Below are 16,451 nucleotides of genomic sequence, written 5' to 3' on the forward strand. Positions count from 1 at the left end.
TACTCTGTTGTTCATGAACCCATCTGATCTTTTGATTGTACCCTGGTGGAAGGAGCAGGGAGGTGAATTCCAAAGCAAGGCTTTATGGACCGGGAACAGTGTCCTAGAGGCCCTCTCCCGTTAACTTCTGCTCGTGTGTCCAATGCCCACAACAGATGTTACAGCATTGCACAGAGAAAAGGCAACAAATAGATTAGAGGTGAAAAAACTTTTGTTAACTTTTTCTAATCTTTTTGCAAGCTTTGCTTTTTGAAGAAGTCTATATGTGTGTATCTGCATACCAAGAAGGTGCTGAAACCGTTTAATTTTGCTACAGTTATTTTTTGGCTCTTGAGAGGTGATCAAATCGATACGTTATCCCATAGGCTTAGGCTGGCATAGGTGAAAAGCCACGTGGTTTGTGGTGGTGATTCCACTGAGACAACAACTGGTTTGAAGTCATCTCTCAAAAGCTGGTGTGGGAAAGGATGGAGTAGTAGGCAAGTTGATTGGGGTGAAAATCAACTGGTTTTTGAAGACAGTGTATCTCAAAATGAAGTTCTCTTACACTAAGTGGTGATTTGCCATCAATCTGCTCTAGTGCCAGAGTTTAACCAATGGCTTGGGTCTCCTTGCTGCAGAATGAGCGATTGAGCTGGATGGACTTTTGCAATTGTCGTGGCAAAGGGGCTGGAAGAGTCTGAACAGGTATTACCTGCTTTGGTAGCGCATACAGGCTGGGCCAGGCTTCCTTGGTAAAGTGATGAGGGCAGACTGAGCGTCACAGCAGACTGTTAGGATGTCACTGACGTCCTGCTTTTTGTTAATGTTTATAGAAACATATACAGAGCATCTCTGCTAGTCTCTGACAGATCAGTCACTGCGGTGGGGAATACTGCAGTATATTAATCTTCGGGACCATTTTGCTTCCCTGATTTCAGTCTAAATTCTGTAACAAATTAGCATCTTCTATGGGCATGTTGCTTGAACCAACTTTTAAAGACAGCAGTTCTCCATCTTCCCCCTTCTCTTCTGTCTCCCACCTCCTGCTTTGCATAGGTCAGAAAACATTTACTGACTTAAAATGATATTTATTACTGACTTTTAAATCTGGGTGGGCTGGTAACCAGGATACAGTGGGCAAGTGGAAGGAGCATAACAGAATATTGAAGTGATCAATGTTGCAAGCATTGGCTATGATGCAGAATATTAAAGAGGAAGAGAGTTAATTCTATTTGTCCCTTGAAGGGAAAAAATGTGGTCAGTCTTCACCTCTGGTGCTTTTATTTCCATGGGACAAAGCACCCCTTCAAGAATCTTTGGGTGAAGACGATCTGGTGAAGCAGAGGAAGGTGGCTCGGTTCTCTGTTGCTGCTTTACATGGATATGTAAAGGAGGACCCTGGGAAAGCCTTGCACAGTGCTTTTTGTGGTACGGCAAGGAAGATGCAGCTCCAAGTAGCACAGGGAATGCGTGAGCTGCTGCTTAGTCTGCTGGTCAGAAGTTCCTCAAATGTACTTTTTCCTAACACTGGCTGCCAGTGTGATGGTCTTCAGGTGGTGGAAATGTGACCCCGTAGAAAGGCGGTGATGTGTGAGTCCTTTTGGAAATGTGACCCCGTAGAAAGGCGGTGATGTGTGAGTCCTTTCCTCTGATTGTACTGTGGCACCAGCAGACCATTCTGCTGGCTCTTTGAGGTTGCTTTGTTCAGGATACACTCAGCTATACTTTGGCTGTGAGTAATGCAGAGGCTATTCTACTTTTCTTTTATACGTCCTGATTCACACAACTGATAAGCGTGCTTATGTTCACATTGTGTCCTTTTGCTTCTCTCTTATGTGTTCTAATGAGTATTTCTTTAAAATTAGCTATAGTGCTACCACTGCTGTCTTCAGTGAGGGGTGAGGTACTCGTCTGGGTTATTTCAGATTCTGCAGATGTGGGCTGTAGTTACTGCCTCATGTATGTTTTGAAACAGCCTTAAAAAAGTCATCCCCAACTTTAAAACCAAAAGACCTCAGTTTTAAAATAAAAGCTTATAAACAGTTGAATAGGATGGATGCTTCATAGGGTTTCACTGGACTGTGCCAACTACAGTTAAACCCTTACCGTGATCTTCTGATACATATTTTCTGGACTATCCCCATATCAGGTGGATGGTGAGACAACCCTCAAACAGTTCCTCTGGAGGAGTAATCTTCCTTACAGCACCTGATGTACAGAGAGCTTGTCGAAATCATAGCAAGTTCAATCTCAGTGTCAAGAGATACGTCTTATGCAGGCATATATGTTCAGCTTCATAATATACAATTCACCTCAGATCCCTGCACTGCTGTAATACTATGGACTTCTTTTTTTCCACTGCACACATTTTGCATGCTAATTTAGACTCTAGTGCTTCTTTGTGTGTGTGTGTGCGCGTGTGTGCATATGCCTTTGAATATGGGAATAAGATTAACTAGGATATAGACATCATATGGTGGGACTTCTGTTGGGATGCAAAACTAGATAATAGTTGCAAATGCAATTAAAGGTTAATTCATTCAGATAATTTAATCGGATGTAAAACCAGAAAAGCCTTCTAATCCTTTGACTCAAAATGTGATTGTTTTTTTTTTTCTGTTGAAAGAATAGTACCTGCCTTGTAAAGGAAAAAGGAACTGTGCCTTTTTAACTCTTTAAAGGCCTCCTGATGCATACAAGGAACAAAACTTTATGCTTTAAATGCCATGTCAACTTTTGCTGGAGTTTTTTTTTTTTCTGAGGGCTGGGAAATTATAAGGATTAGTGACCTCACGTGGGACAAGAGACTGATGTGGGACAAATTGAAGGAAGGTTTGTTGTTTGTTTATTTAGTTAGGCTGCCTAAAATAGTTTTTTTCATATATACTTTCTTCACAAAAGATTTAGTGCAACACAGCTTAATACTTCCTTTTTCTATGAATTTGCATGGGTTATCATCACAGAGAGTATTAATCTCACGAGAGTAGCTTGTAAAATTTTGTGGCTTTTTGCTTAAAATGAGTTTGCGCATCTGTATTCCAAGCCTGAGGGGAGGTGCAGGAATCACCTGTGCAGGCCATGTCTTATCTCGCCCATGTTATCTGAAAAATAAATGATGAATGCAGAGCATCCTTATAAGGACCAGTTCCATTAATGACATTTTCAAATTTCTCTTGTTGGAGCGAAGTCCTACCCTTCAAAACTGAAGACCAACATGAGAAAACTCCCTGGAACCAGCTGGAAAATTTCAAGAGATAAAGAAACCCCCAGCCCTCACACAGAGGGATCAAACATCCACAGCAGTAGGAATAAGGATGTGTAGAGTTAACCGAGTTAAGTGAGTAAATTTACAGCATGTAAATTCAGAATAATGCAGCATTGTGACATATCTGTGTACTTTAGTGGTATCAAATGTGTACAAATGTTTGTTAGATGAATAAAGAATGAAAGTAAAGATATATATCAGAAGAAAGGCAGGTAATATATTTAAGGGTAAAGAATATCAGTAAGGAAATCTGCCTCTTCAGGGTGCAAGTCTTGCCTAACTTCAAAGACTGTGTTCTTTTCTTGAACATGAAGGAGGTTCCTATCTAAAGCTGGCTGAACTCTTTCTCTGACCTTGGGGGTGCTGAGCACATCTTTTGCTTTCTGAACAGCTTAATGTGCATAAGATATGTCATTTATATTATTTGGTTATGTTCTTATTGTACTAAGTCAAACTTTTATGTGTTCGGTACTTGGCACTTGAGCTGTTTTTCCACGTCCAAAGATTTACAAGGCTCATCTGTGTCTTGCATCTGTGATACTTTCTGGTTCTGTAACTTCTCAGTCTAGTGAAGGCTAAATTTACCTAAGCTGCTTTTAGTGGTTGGTTGTATATGCCAAACTCCTGTCTGTGTTCTAATCCTATTTCATATCTAACGGTTATTGCACACTGCTTCCCATGTTACTCTGTGTGCTAAGTGATCAGGATTGAATGATAGGCATGCAGTGGTTTCTGGCACACTGGTAGAGACTTTTGAACTGCCTTGTTTTCAATTCCCTCCTCAACTCAAAGGTAACAAACCTCTCTTTGGACGTGGAGTGCACTTTAGTTTTCATTTGTTCCTGATTCAACAGCCAGACCAAAGGTTTTCAAGCACACAAAAAGAAAGGTGTTATCAGGCTTAGTGTGATCCCATTCTGCAGAGTGTTTGAAGGTGCCCGTAGCAGAGCTCCAAGTAGTGCTGAGGCTCTGCTGAGGGCAGGTCAGGAGTTTCTGGATCTACTTTGCCAAGGAATTGCTTGTGCAATCCAAGGGAACGCGCTCTTTTCTTTGCTTGCCTGTTGAGTGCTTTTTAAGCTCTCTGTACACTGAGGCCTCGACTGCTTCATGAAACTAAAACAGTTAAACTTTTAATAGTTTTTCTACAAAAAAGTAAATTACAGCTGTTCTTCTGGAAGTGGTTAAGAACTCCCACTAACCAGTCCATAGTAGGTTGGCACTGCCTTGTGCCAAGAGCTACTGTCAGTGAAATTTATATTGTCCCCAAGAGGTCACGTAACGGAGTGCTGCCAATACAAACAGCAGCGCTGCAGATTCTCAAACTGGTAAGGTTGTAATACAAGCTTCTTTAACCAGAGCTTGTTCACTCAGCTTGGAGACTGCTCCCACACTTCGAAAACCTTGGAAACAACAAAAGTCGCCAGTTTCATTCATGATTTATTAATGAATTTATCATATTTTATATGATGTTTCATGTTTTAAATGTCCTATAGATATTTGAACTTGGAGTGGGGCTATCCTGGCAACGTGGCAGAGAACTTGGGTGCTTATAGCCCTTAGCTGGTAGCTGATTTTTACCTGTAGACCTCAAAGCACTTTGCAGAGCCGTCATGGTCATTCCCATCGCGTGGGAAGGGAAACGACTTGCTGAAGGTTGCGACCACACCAGATTTAGGAGTAAAGTTGAGGTACAAAATCTGGTGCTTTGTCCAGTAGGTCAGTTGGTGTCTGCAAAATCAGAAAATCAATTTCTCAGAAACAGAGTAAAGAATTTCAATGTCTTGTACCTGAAAGGAATAATTGTGGTCTACTTCTAGGAATAAAGTCTGGAAAATTACTGGGTGACCCACCTTTTCTGCCGGCAGTGGTAAAAGTGGAGTTATCTGACAGCAGGGACATTAAAAACATACCTTTGCATGCTTGTAAAGCAATTCATGGACTGTTTGTGAGCACCTCATGCAAAAAAAACCCAACCAAACAAAAATCCAACCGAAAAAACCCAACAAACTAAAAACTGGTTGCCAGAAACATAGGCATTTTTCAAATAGTAAACTAAACTGATGCAATTTACTGTGAGGTATTTTCATAAATCATAATCAAAGCACTGAATTTTAACTTTGTCTTTTTGTACTTGAAACATTAAATATACTGTACGTATCAAAACCTATAAAATGGGTTCTTTATTTGCAAATTTCTTCTGAATAAATTAAGATTTTAATAGATTTTCTTATTCAATAATATGTGATTTATATTGACAATGTTAGCTGTATATTGTCAGCATCGTTCGTAGCTGATCTCCTGAATATTTGCTGATATTTGTAGTTTTGTTTCTGCATCTGGTTCACTAATATAGCTGCAGCAATACTGGATTTTTTTTTCCTTCTGCTGCTTGTTAACAATTCTTGTGGCAGAGGTGAGCATCTTTGCAGCGGGGTCAGTTCACAGGAAGGCTCCTGCGCCTGTACTAGGGGAAATAAAGTACCTAACCATGCTGATTTTGCCTGGGAGGGAGCATTTGAACTTACATCTACATGATGGCTGGTTGGTAGTGACAGGTGACATGCATCATTTGTTTCATTGATTGTCTGCTTTAAAATTTTTATGATGTTTAATCTTTGAAGAATGTGGCTTCCTGAAGGCTGAGTTCTGGCACCAGTATTAACTGGTAATAATATGGCAGTAATATTGACAGCAGAGGTACATCTGCTCCTCAGCAACTGAGACCTGGCACATCGGGTAGTGTGATGGGGAGGAGTTTTGGTGAAAGGCTAACTTGGAAATATGTGATTTTAAGAGCCTTTTTTAAACACAGGGTGCATCTAGAAAAGTGTTTCTGGTTGCTCTGCAGATCCACAGACTTTCTCTGCCATGCTTGATGCAGCTGGTAGGAAGAGCAGAATAAAGTTGTGTCTGGGAGTGATGGAGCAGGAGAGAATTACAGAATACTTTGGGTTCGAAGGGACCTCCCAGAGGTTGTCCGGTCCAGCCCCTGGTCTGAGCAGGGCTAACTTCAAAGCCAGAGCAGTTGTGCAGGGCCTTGTCTGGTCAAGCTATGAAAACTCCAGGAAGGAGACTGCACAGCCTGGGCATTAGTTCTTGTGTCTGACACATGATTTTCTCATTGAACTTCTTTTTACTAATGCATGCTTGTGAGTCAGGCTGCCTGGCTTGCAGAATGTCTTTGCCAAGTTGATGTGCCATGCTGATTTCTTTTTTTTTTTTTTTTCTGGGGGGGGGGAATGTGTCATGAGAAGGTATTTAGCTGGCAATGAAAGAAATGTGCCAACAGAGGTACTTTGAAAAGCTTTTAAGTATGCAGACAATCCATATTTTCCTACTTCTGACTTCTCTTTTTACTGTTTTGTTGATGTCTTCATTTAGATCTATCTGAAAAGAAATGGTAACCTGTCACTGGAACATCTTTTAAATTATAGTGTGAAATATCCAGTGTGCATTCTTTTGGAAGTTTCAAATAATGCATTATTAACTTATAATTTGCATCATTAGAAATATTAATTGTTGCATAAAACGTTGTACACTAAAAAACACACCCATCTGCTCCTGTGTGCTACCCTCCAGATGAAAACTAAACCATATGCTGATGGGCAGGAACATGATGGTAGATTACAAAGACCATAATCTATTTATTAGATGCTGAGATTGAAAGAGAAATAAATGCAGCAATATTGCTGATTTTTTTGTGGTGGGAGTCTGTATAGTGCCTATTTTGTACTGAAAAAAAGTGAGGATGCTACTTCCCTGTGAAATGTTGCTGACAGCCAGGAAGAGTGAAGTGCACTAGGAAGCTTTTAAGGTAGCATTAGAAAAGGTATGGCTGAAATGCCAAGCTAGAGCACAAATGCTGCCATAAAGTTAAGTTAATCGAGGAGCATGAATAGTCAATTGAATGTACTCTGCATATTTTAATGTTATGTAAAGCATGATAAAAAGCAGTAAAATTCTGATTCTTCTTTTCATAGTTAATGAACTTTCATTGCAAGCATTGTATTAACATATAGGTTGAAAATGTCCATAATGTTTTATAAGAAAGAGAAGATAAAAATTGTTTAAGCTCTGTTTCTACATTGCACACTGCAGCTGTAGCCCATGCAGATTACAATTGATCTATGGAGTTAATTGATGTACTCATGTGAACATGAAGGTGGGAGGTGAAGTTCCCCATTACTGACGCCTTTGAATTTTGTCTTGTCAGTTTTTGTGGGCATAGTTAACTTCCTTTTTATGTTGACACAGCAGAGACATTGAGGATTTATTAGCCGTGTTTTATGCCATCATTCCTTGGATAGTTTTAATTTAACATAAACAAGTGCTTCCTCTGAGCACAGCTGTCCCTTCCTGCCGCCCTCCATGTCCCACTGCTTTTGCCTGTGCCCCTGCCACCCATCTTGCTAGCGATCATGCTTGCATGGCTCCCCAGTGACCTGGTGGAGGGAAATAACCTGGGTTAAAATAAGTCATTATTTAACAAGCCAGTTTGAAGCTACCAGTCCTTCAGCTCGATTCAGGATATCGCTTCACAGGCATGCATGGAAGCATGAAGCAAAAGAGTGGTGGGGATGGGAAGATGAAGCAGGAGATGGAGGAAGGACATGACCTGCTTGTCAGCAGCCATGTTTTATGGTCCTTCACTGTGGTGGAAATGCACCATTAGCAAGAGTGTAGCTGTTTCTTTTTTTTTTTTTTTTAAGGAATATAAAGTTTCTCTAACCCAGGCATCCCCCTCTGCCAGTTCACCACTCCTCTCTTTCACAGAATAACAGAACGGTCGGGGTTGGAAGGTACCTCTGGAGATCATCTAGCCCAAGCCCCTGCTAAAGCAGGCTCACCCAGAGCAGGTTGCACAGCCGTGTCCAGGCGAGTTTTGAATGTCTCCAGAGGAGATGCCACAACCTCTCCAGGCAGCCTGTGCCAGTTCTCTGTCATTGTCAGAGTAAAGATGTTCCTCATATTCAGATGGAACTTCTCATGTTGCAGTTTATGCCCATTGCCACTTGTCCTGTCACTGATCCCATCCTCTTGACACTCACCCTTAAGACAATGGATTACGCTGATGAGATCCCCCCTCAGCCTTCTCCTCTCCAGCTCCACAGCCCCAGCTCTGCCAGCCTCTCCTCACCAGGGAGGTGCTCCAGGCCCCTCACCAGCTCCGCAGCCCCCGCTGGGCCCTCCCCAGCAGCTCCCCGTCTCCCGTGACTGGGGAGCCCAGCGCTGGGCCCAGCACTCCCGATGGGCCTCACCAGCCCGAGCAGAGGGGCAGGATCAGCCCCCTGCACCCGCCGGCCACGCTGCCCCTAACGCGCCCCAGGGTCCCACCCGCCTTCTCGGCCACAGGGCCACCGCTGGCCCGCGGGCAACTGGCTGTCCCCCAGCACCGCCCGGCCCTTCCCCGCAGAGCTGCCCCCCAGCAGCCCCCCCCCAGCCTGTGCTGGTGCAGGGGCTGTCCCTCCCCAGGGCAGGACCCCGCGCTGGCCCCTGTGGGACCCCACGAGGTCCCCTCCCCCCGGCTCTCCAGCCTGCCCAGGCCTCGCTGAGGGCAGCACGGCCTGCTGGTGTCCCGGCGGTTCCTCCCAGTTTGTGCCATCGGGAGACCTGCCGAGGCTGCGCTCCGTCCCCTCAGGTCACCGGTGACCCAGCTGAACGGGACGGGACCCGGTGCTGAGCTGGGGCACAGCGCTGGCTACAGGCCCCCAGCTGGGCTCTGCGCCGCTGGTCACAGCCCCCGAGCTCTGCCCTCAGCCCCTGCTCAGCCCATCACTGCCCACCCGCCTGACCCACGCTCCTGAGCTTGCCCGGGGGCTCTGGTGGGGGACGGTGTCAAGAGCCGGGCTGAGGTCAAGGTAGGCACCATCCACCGCTCCCCTCATCCACCCGGCCAGTCATTCCGCCGTAGGAGGCTGTCAGGTTGCCAGGCACGGCTTCCCCTTGGTCAATCCACGTTGACTGTCCCTGGTGACCTTCTTTTTCTCCACATGCTTGGAGCTGACCTCCAGGATGAGCTGTTCCATCACCTTTCCAGGGGTGGAGGTGAGGCTGACCAGCCTGTCCTTTCCTGGGTTCTCCTTCTTGCCCTTTTTGTAGACTGGAGTGACATCAGCTTTCTCTCAAACTGAGTTGTCTTTTGTGTCAGGATGTCACAGTTTTGCTTGAGGGGCAAGATACGGACAGAGGAGGTTTGGGCCTGTGGTGTTGTGTTCCCGAAGCTGGATTTATCCAGGGATTTTCTACCAGGGTGTTTCTTTGGTAGGTCTGGGGAAGAGGGAGGAGAGCAACGAGCCAGTCCTGTCATATTGTCTTCTCTGATACTGTTTTCTATACTTACCTTCTTTTGGGTAAAGAAAAGGGCATTGCAAACAAAATTTGCTTTTGTGCACTAAATTACCCTTCTTGCCAGGCTATGGAGACTTTAATAGTGGCTGGTTTATGCCAGGTTAACTAAGAGGGTTTTTTGAAGCGTAAACCCATTCATCCGTATTTAGTTTGGTAGGTACTGGAAAATACAGAAATGCTTCTAAATGCATTGCTTTCCTGACCATCATTGTCTCAGAAATAATTTTTTAAACCTAAAGAGCACTGCTTGTTGTTAAAGCAGCCATTTTGTTTGCAGATCCCTTTCTGTTTTGGGAGAGGTAAGAATGAACCATGAGTTGTGGGTATCCCTTTTTCAAACTAACTTATTTTGCAGGTTCTTTTTATACAAAGAACAGGCAGGAATACACTCTTCAGTTTCCTTCCGTAATGCCCCATTTGGGTTTCTCCAGAGGGCTTTGCAGGCTCACCTGAGAACCCTACGCTGCAAGCTCTGCTGAATACAGGTTTCTCTTTTTACAGCTTTTTGACCTTTTTGTGCTACACCTAAGTATACGACATTTAAGATGATCAGGGAAAAATCTTCCCTTTAAAAAGAAGATTCTTTATAAATGATTATTTATAATAGTTTTGTATTGAATCCTAAATAAATATTAATGGAGAGAACTGTTCCGCTGGTTGTTCTTTGTTATCCATGATTTCTGACAGCAGATTTCAAGAGGAGCAGTGGGAGAAGGTTGGTTGTTATGAATATTATTTGGCAGAAAGTCAGGCGTATTCTATGGTTTCATATGAATGATATCTGCTGAAAGTCAGCTAGCTTTCCAACCAACTCTGCTTGCTGTGCCTTAGCAACCATGAGGAAAAATCTGCTGCCACATGGAAACGGATTTGGATTCATGACAACACTCCCTATATCCAGCCGCCCTGAAATGCTACAATGGCAGCATTTCACCTACTAAACACGGCACCCATGTCTTATTTCTGCTTAAACCTTCTATAATTTAGACAGTAGCAAGCGACTTCAAATGCAAAAATTTGAAGGTAGCAAAGTGATAAGCCAAACTGTTCAGTAATTTTCCCTCCCTTCCCCCGCTCCTTGCTGGGCATGAGTAAGCACTGGGAATAAATGAGCATTTACTCCTGCAGAAATTGCTGCCTTCTTGTGTTTCAGGTTGAGGAGGGTGTGCTGGATAGGTATAGCCCAGGTTTGTTGCAGGATTCGTGTTCAGATCGGGGCTGGAGTGGAAACTCTCTTAATTGTTGTTGCTGCTTGCTTTCAGCAACTCCGGCAAATCTTTCTGAAGAAAAAACCCACAGGGTTCCATCAGTTTAACAGTTGCAGTAGTTTCTGTTACAGCATTATCATTGTCATGGTTTGTAATGAGAGAAAGAAATCTGTCTAGGACAAAAATAATTACTTTTTGATTTGTGCATGGAGCGGGACAGAAGCCTGAGGGAAATTAAGTAAATACCTCTGGTGGATTTTTTTAATTTTTCCTGAGCCACTGTATTGTTAGTGTTGAGTGATCAGTAAAGAGAGAAAAGCACAAATGGATGATTGTTTTTGAGAGTGAATTTGGATTCAGCTTTATTTGTGATCCTTTTCTGTACTCTGTCTCTCACGGTTGGAACGTGAGGAGTTTCCAGCATGAATACTGGTGAAAGTGTGTTTTGGGCTTGGGTGCTTAAATGCTTGTTGGAAATCTGTCTGAATATATAATTTCCTTTGTGGTCACATTAGCCAATTTAGGATTCAGGTGTTGAGTAGTTACAGAAATCCCCCTGTCGGGGAATAGAAATGATCTCATTACCAGGTAGTCTGTGCTACACGATGTGCATTTCAAAATGAGATGATTTTTTTTCAGGCTATTTATATTTAGGGAATAAGCCCTGACAGAGCACAACACTGAAGCATTTGCTTAATTTAAGTATACTGAGTAATCCAATTTGGAATGCACAAGTACTATGCTGAATTCTTTAGGGGCATAGTGATAGTGCCCTGAAACTATGAACAGTTGTTTTTTCATGTATTTGTACACAAAAACGTTCCTAGAACTGTTCAGCAGCATAGAGCTGATCATGGCCAAGTTTGCAAATCAAGCCTTGATCAAACAGACAAATATTGGTGACTGTGTTGTAAACTGAAAACAGGTAAATTTTCATGACATTATGCTCAATTTTTGGTAATGCAACCAGTTAAAAACCTGATTATTTGAAAAACTTGGAGGGGAATCTTAAACAATTTACTGGGGTGCAGGAAGAGCCCTGATCCTGCCTTTTCTTGTTCCTTTTAGTTTTAACCTAAATCCCACTGTAAAAGATTTAGAAAAAGGAATATTCCTGATTAATAAAAAAAATTTTTCACTTCCCTATTTTTAACACATTTTGACTTCTTTTTTTTTTTTGCTAACTGCACAGGCATATGATAAGCTCTTAGAAGAAAGGCAAAACATTTGCATCCCATATTTGAAATTATTACTGTCCTACAATTTCTATGGCCTCTTCTTTAGTGTTAAAGTGTAACTTCTAGCATAGACAGGTTGCTGACTGCTACCACTGTACTAAAAACCCATCTGAGGAAAGCACTTGAATTGGAGCTCCAAGCACTCTTGCTTTATTTCTTTCTGAGCATGATGGTGATTAAATTGCTAGCAGATGTATGGAGTGTTGCTGATGCTACTGTGACTGCAGTGCTGGCAATGGCAGAAATATCAACAGTTGTTGGAACAGCTTGGGCAGGAGGCAAAGCATGAGAAACTAGTGGACAAGTCATCCTCAGAAGTTGGGATGAGGCCAAAGGAAAATCCCAGACCTAAAAACAATGAGAAAATTCAAATATATCTCCAAAAGGTATGACTGAAAACATGCTCCATAGTATCTTCAGCCCCTGACTAGAACATTAACCAGGTTGTAGTAAATGCATAGGGAGTTGCTGTGGTGGAGCCAGTTCAGTACTCTGCTGAGTAAAGAATTAAGTCAGCATCTCACAGTAAGATACAAATTGATCTTTCTAAAGGAGACCAAAAAGTGCCTGTATTAGTACACTTTGCTTGTTGTGTGGCAATTTCTTTCCAAACCTTTCAAAAATCTGTTTATGCTCAGATATTGGAATATTACCATCAATATCTTTGCATGCTTAGCTTTAAATAATGGCAGAGGTTCTCAACTTGTTTAAAAATGCTTGTCCAGTTGAAGCAATACTAATGTAAACCCAGATACAGACCTTGCATAGTAGTATCAGTCATTGAATTAGCTACTGCTTTTAAAAATCTAGCTGGATTATTTGATTCTTTAGCTAATAATTCCATGAGCTGGAATTGTTAGCCAAAGAGTGGCTGGTATGGACTGTAAAGGAGTATTTCTTTCTGTTTTCCTGGTTGTTTTAAATTACTTGCTGGTCACTTCATTCTGATCCTTCCATTCTTTTAGCACCATTGCTCTGCTCCCTGTGTTTATAGTGGTTTTAAATACCACACTAAACTCCTTTATAATATTTCCCAGTTTCAGACTAAATTATCTGTGATGTATTCAGATTTGAATCCTAGCAGACCTATTCCAAAACCACTTCCTGGGCCACCTGTTCCAGCTGTCCTCTCCTGTCACATGCAAGTTGTGTCCCCAAGCTAGGATGCTGTCCGTGTGCCACATTCATACTTCACACTCCTGATTGCCCAGCCCAAGACACCAGCTCCCTGCTTCTTTGTTCCTGCATCACCAGCAGGGAAGCTGAGGCTACCTGTGCACACCTGCTCATGTACAATAGGAAAGCCCTTCTGGAGGACACCCAGAGTTCTGGATCTGCTCCACATATGGTCTCCTATCCCAGGACCATAAGTGCTACCACATGCCCATCTCCTTCCTGACACATGGTTCGGCAAAGCTTCTCCTCAAGCTGGTGAAGAGGCACAGGGAGATGCTGGCGTGGCAGCGCCTTGAAAACAGCACTTGCTGTGGGCAGCAATAGCTATTCCAAGGTAGTTTTCGTAAGAGATGGGTTGTTTGCTTGGTGACTAATTAATTTGCTTTAAAAGCACATTTTGGCTCATCCTGACGAGTATTTTTTGCAAATGTATTTTGAATTGGTGTGTGCTTCTCAAAATAATTTTGGAGGAGCAGCCTGTATTTACCTAATACCTTTAGGGAGGAGTGGTGCTTCCCCCTACACAGGGCCCAAAGGTTGGGATATTCAAACAAAACCTGGACCCCCGATCCACTCTCTCTTCTTCCTCTCTCTGGAAGGGGAATGCTCAGTTTGCTCCAACAGCCAAAGTAGAGTCTGCTGAACCTCTGAAGCGCACTCAGTAGCTAAATATTTATTGAGGCAAATTAAAAAGGAGAAAAAAAAAAAAAAAAAAAAGGAAAAGGGGACCTATCTTGGTAGCTAGGACATATAATCCTAAAATTTTTTATCAATTTCAGCCTAACTGCAGTGTTTCAGCATTACACAGGCTGCACTACCATCAACAGGAAAGATTATTTTCTACTTCTACTTTTGTTTTATTTTCTCCTATGCAATTTCCATATTCTTATGTTTGTAGAAATTTTGGGGGTGTAGATTCCTGTGTGGCAGGCTCAATGTACTCTTCTGGGCTCTCCAATGTTTCATGCTTGCTCCAGGCTGATGTGCCACTGACAGAAGCCGTTGTACTGTCTTCCCTCCTCCCATTCCAGGGCTGTGAATTCCTCCCTCTCCCCTGCACCAGAGCTAGCACTGTGTGGTCTGAAGGATAAAGTAGAAGCTTTTTTTTTTTCTCTCAGCTACTTTTCAGCCTCATTCACCTTTTGCAGACTCCTTGCAATTTCTTCCTAATATGTAATCTAAATCTATCCTCTTTCAGTTTAAAACCTTTACCCCTTGCCCTATCACTACACTCCCTTATAAATGTTCCTCCCCATCTTTCCTTCAGGCCCCCTTTAGGTACTGGACGGCTGCTATAAGGTCTCCCCAGGGCTTTCTCTGCTCCAGGCAGAGCTCCCAGCTCTCTCACCCTGTCTTCATAGTGGAGGAGCTCCAGCCCTCTGATCATCTTTGTGGCCCTTCTCTGGACCCACTCAAGCAGGTCCATGTCTTTTCCTGTGCTGGGGCCCCCAAAGCTGGATGCAGTGCTCCAGGTAGGGTCTCATGAGAGTGGGGTAGAGGGGGAGAGTCACCTCCTTTGACCTACTGGCCACACTTCTTTTGATGCAGCCCAGGATGCAATTGGCTTTCTGAGCTGTGAGCACACATTGTCAGCTCATACTCAGTTTTTATCCGTCAATACCCCCAGGTCCTTCTCTGTAGAGCTGCTCTCAATCCACTCATCACCCAGCCTGTATCCATGTTTGGGATTGCCCCAGCCCAGGTGCAGGATGTCACACTTGGCCTTGTTGAACTTCATGAGGTTCACATAGGCCCATCTCTGCAACCTGAGTCAAGGTCTCTCTGGATGACATCCTCTTTAGATTGTAAATCACACCACTCAGCTTGGTGTCGTCTGCAAACTTGCTGAGGGTGCACTCAATCCAACTGTCCATGACCCCAACAAAGAATTTAAATAATACTGGTCCTGGACCCCTGAGGGACACCACTCATCACTGGTCTCCACCCAGACATCAAGCTGTTGACTGCAGGTCTTTTGAGTGTAATTATCCAGCCAATTCTGTACCCACTGAGTGGTCCATCGAATCCATGACTCTCCATTTTAGAGGCAAGGATGTGTGTGGGACAGTATGAAATGCTTTGCACAAGTCCAGGTAGATGGTGTCAATCACTCTTCCCTTACCTACCAATGCTGTAACCCTGTTGTAGAAGGCCACCAAATGTGTCCTTTTTGCTGAGTTCAAGCTTATGCTGTCATGTAACTGCAAGCTGCAGTAGCAGTATTTTCCCTGGCTGAGGCTTAGCCATCCTCTGAACACTGGGGACTGGGCCAGTGCAATGCCAGGGGCTGTAGTTCCCACCGGCATTGCTGGAATTAGCTTGCTGATGATAATGTTGTTGGTGCCAGCCAGGGAATGGGGCAGGGAGGGGGGAAATCGATGTATGAGCTTCGACTGTGCTGCTGCAGTGAGTGAGGCTTGTTGAATGAAAGACTTGGACAGAAACCAAGTGAAGTGGTGGTATGTAGGGCTGCTGCAGAACCGAGGTGTTCGTAATGTGCTGGTGAGGAAAAGCAAGTGGGATCTGAGGCAGCGTTGTGCTCTTGCAGCATCTTTGTTGGTTATGCAAAAGGGGAATTAAACTCTTGTGTTACAGTATTTCCATATGGAGCTACTGTTACACGTGGACCTGCCCTAACGTTTGTGATGAGTGTGGAAGGGTAAACAGCGTTAAGTGCTTCTGTTGTTCCTTGTCACTTCCCTTTTCTATAAATACAGTAACAAGAATATAGGGGTGGGGGGGAAAGCAGGTGGCATTGCTGCGATATGGATGCTGTAATTGTAATTCTTACAGGGTATGAAGAATGATTTTGTTTTTATGATTACAATATACCAAGTGTGAATTGGATCCTTCTCAAAGTGAGGAGCTAATTACACTGCCTACAAGTTGGAATAATGTGAGGGAGCATCACACAATCTTCCCATTGTGCTGTCAGTGCACCTGCACAATGTCTTCTGTTACACTTCCAGACTTCTTTCAGGCAATGTTTATTTGTGTCTTTTAGTACGAGAAGTTGCCAGTAAGCATCAGAGTAGACAATGTTTTGTCTTTTAACATTGACAAAATATGAGAGTATTATGGTGAGTAGAGGCGAGTTAACCAGGCTCTTGTAGAGATGTTTATTCTGTCTCTGCTTGCCTTCCAGAGGTCTGGTTCACTGTTAATTTTATAACTTTAAATCCCCAATCTTTATTGATCAGCAATAAGGTTTTGCCATTTGTATTTCCTTGCTGT

The 16,451-nt window shown here is 43.3% G+C and overlaps 1 protein-coding gene across 3 annotated transcripts in view; it reads left to right on the forward strand.

The window, feature by feature from the left end:
• Positions 1–16,451, forward strand: part of RAPGEF5 (Rap guanine nucleotide exchange factor 5) — a 173,498-nt gene that overhangs the window by 21,211 nt on the left and 135,836 nt on the right. The window lies entirely within an intron of this gene.

This window comes from Falco punctatus (genome assembly GCF_963210335.1).
Source record: "Falco punctatus genome assembly, chromosome: 4".
In the NCBI taxonomy this organism is placed as follows: Eukaryota; Metazoa; Chordata; class Aves; order Falconiformes; family Falconidae; genus Falco; species Falco punctatus.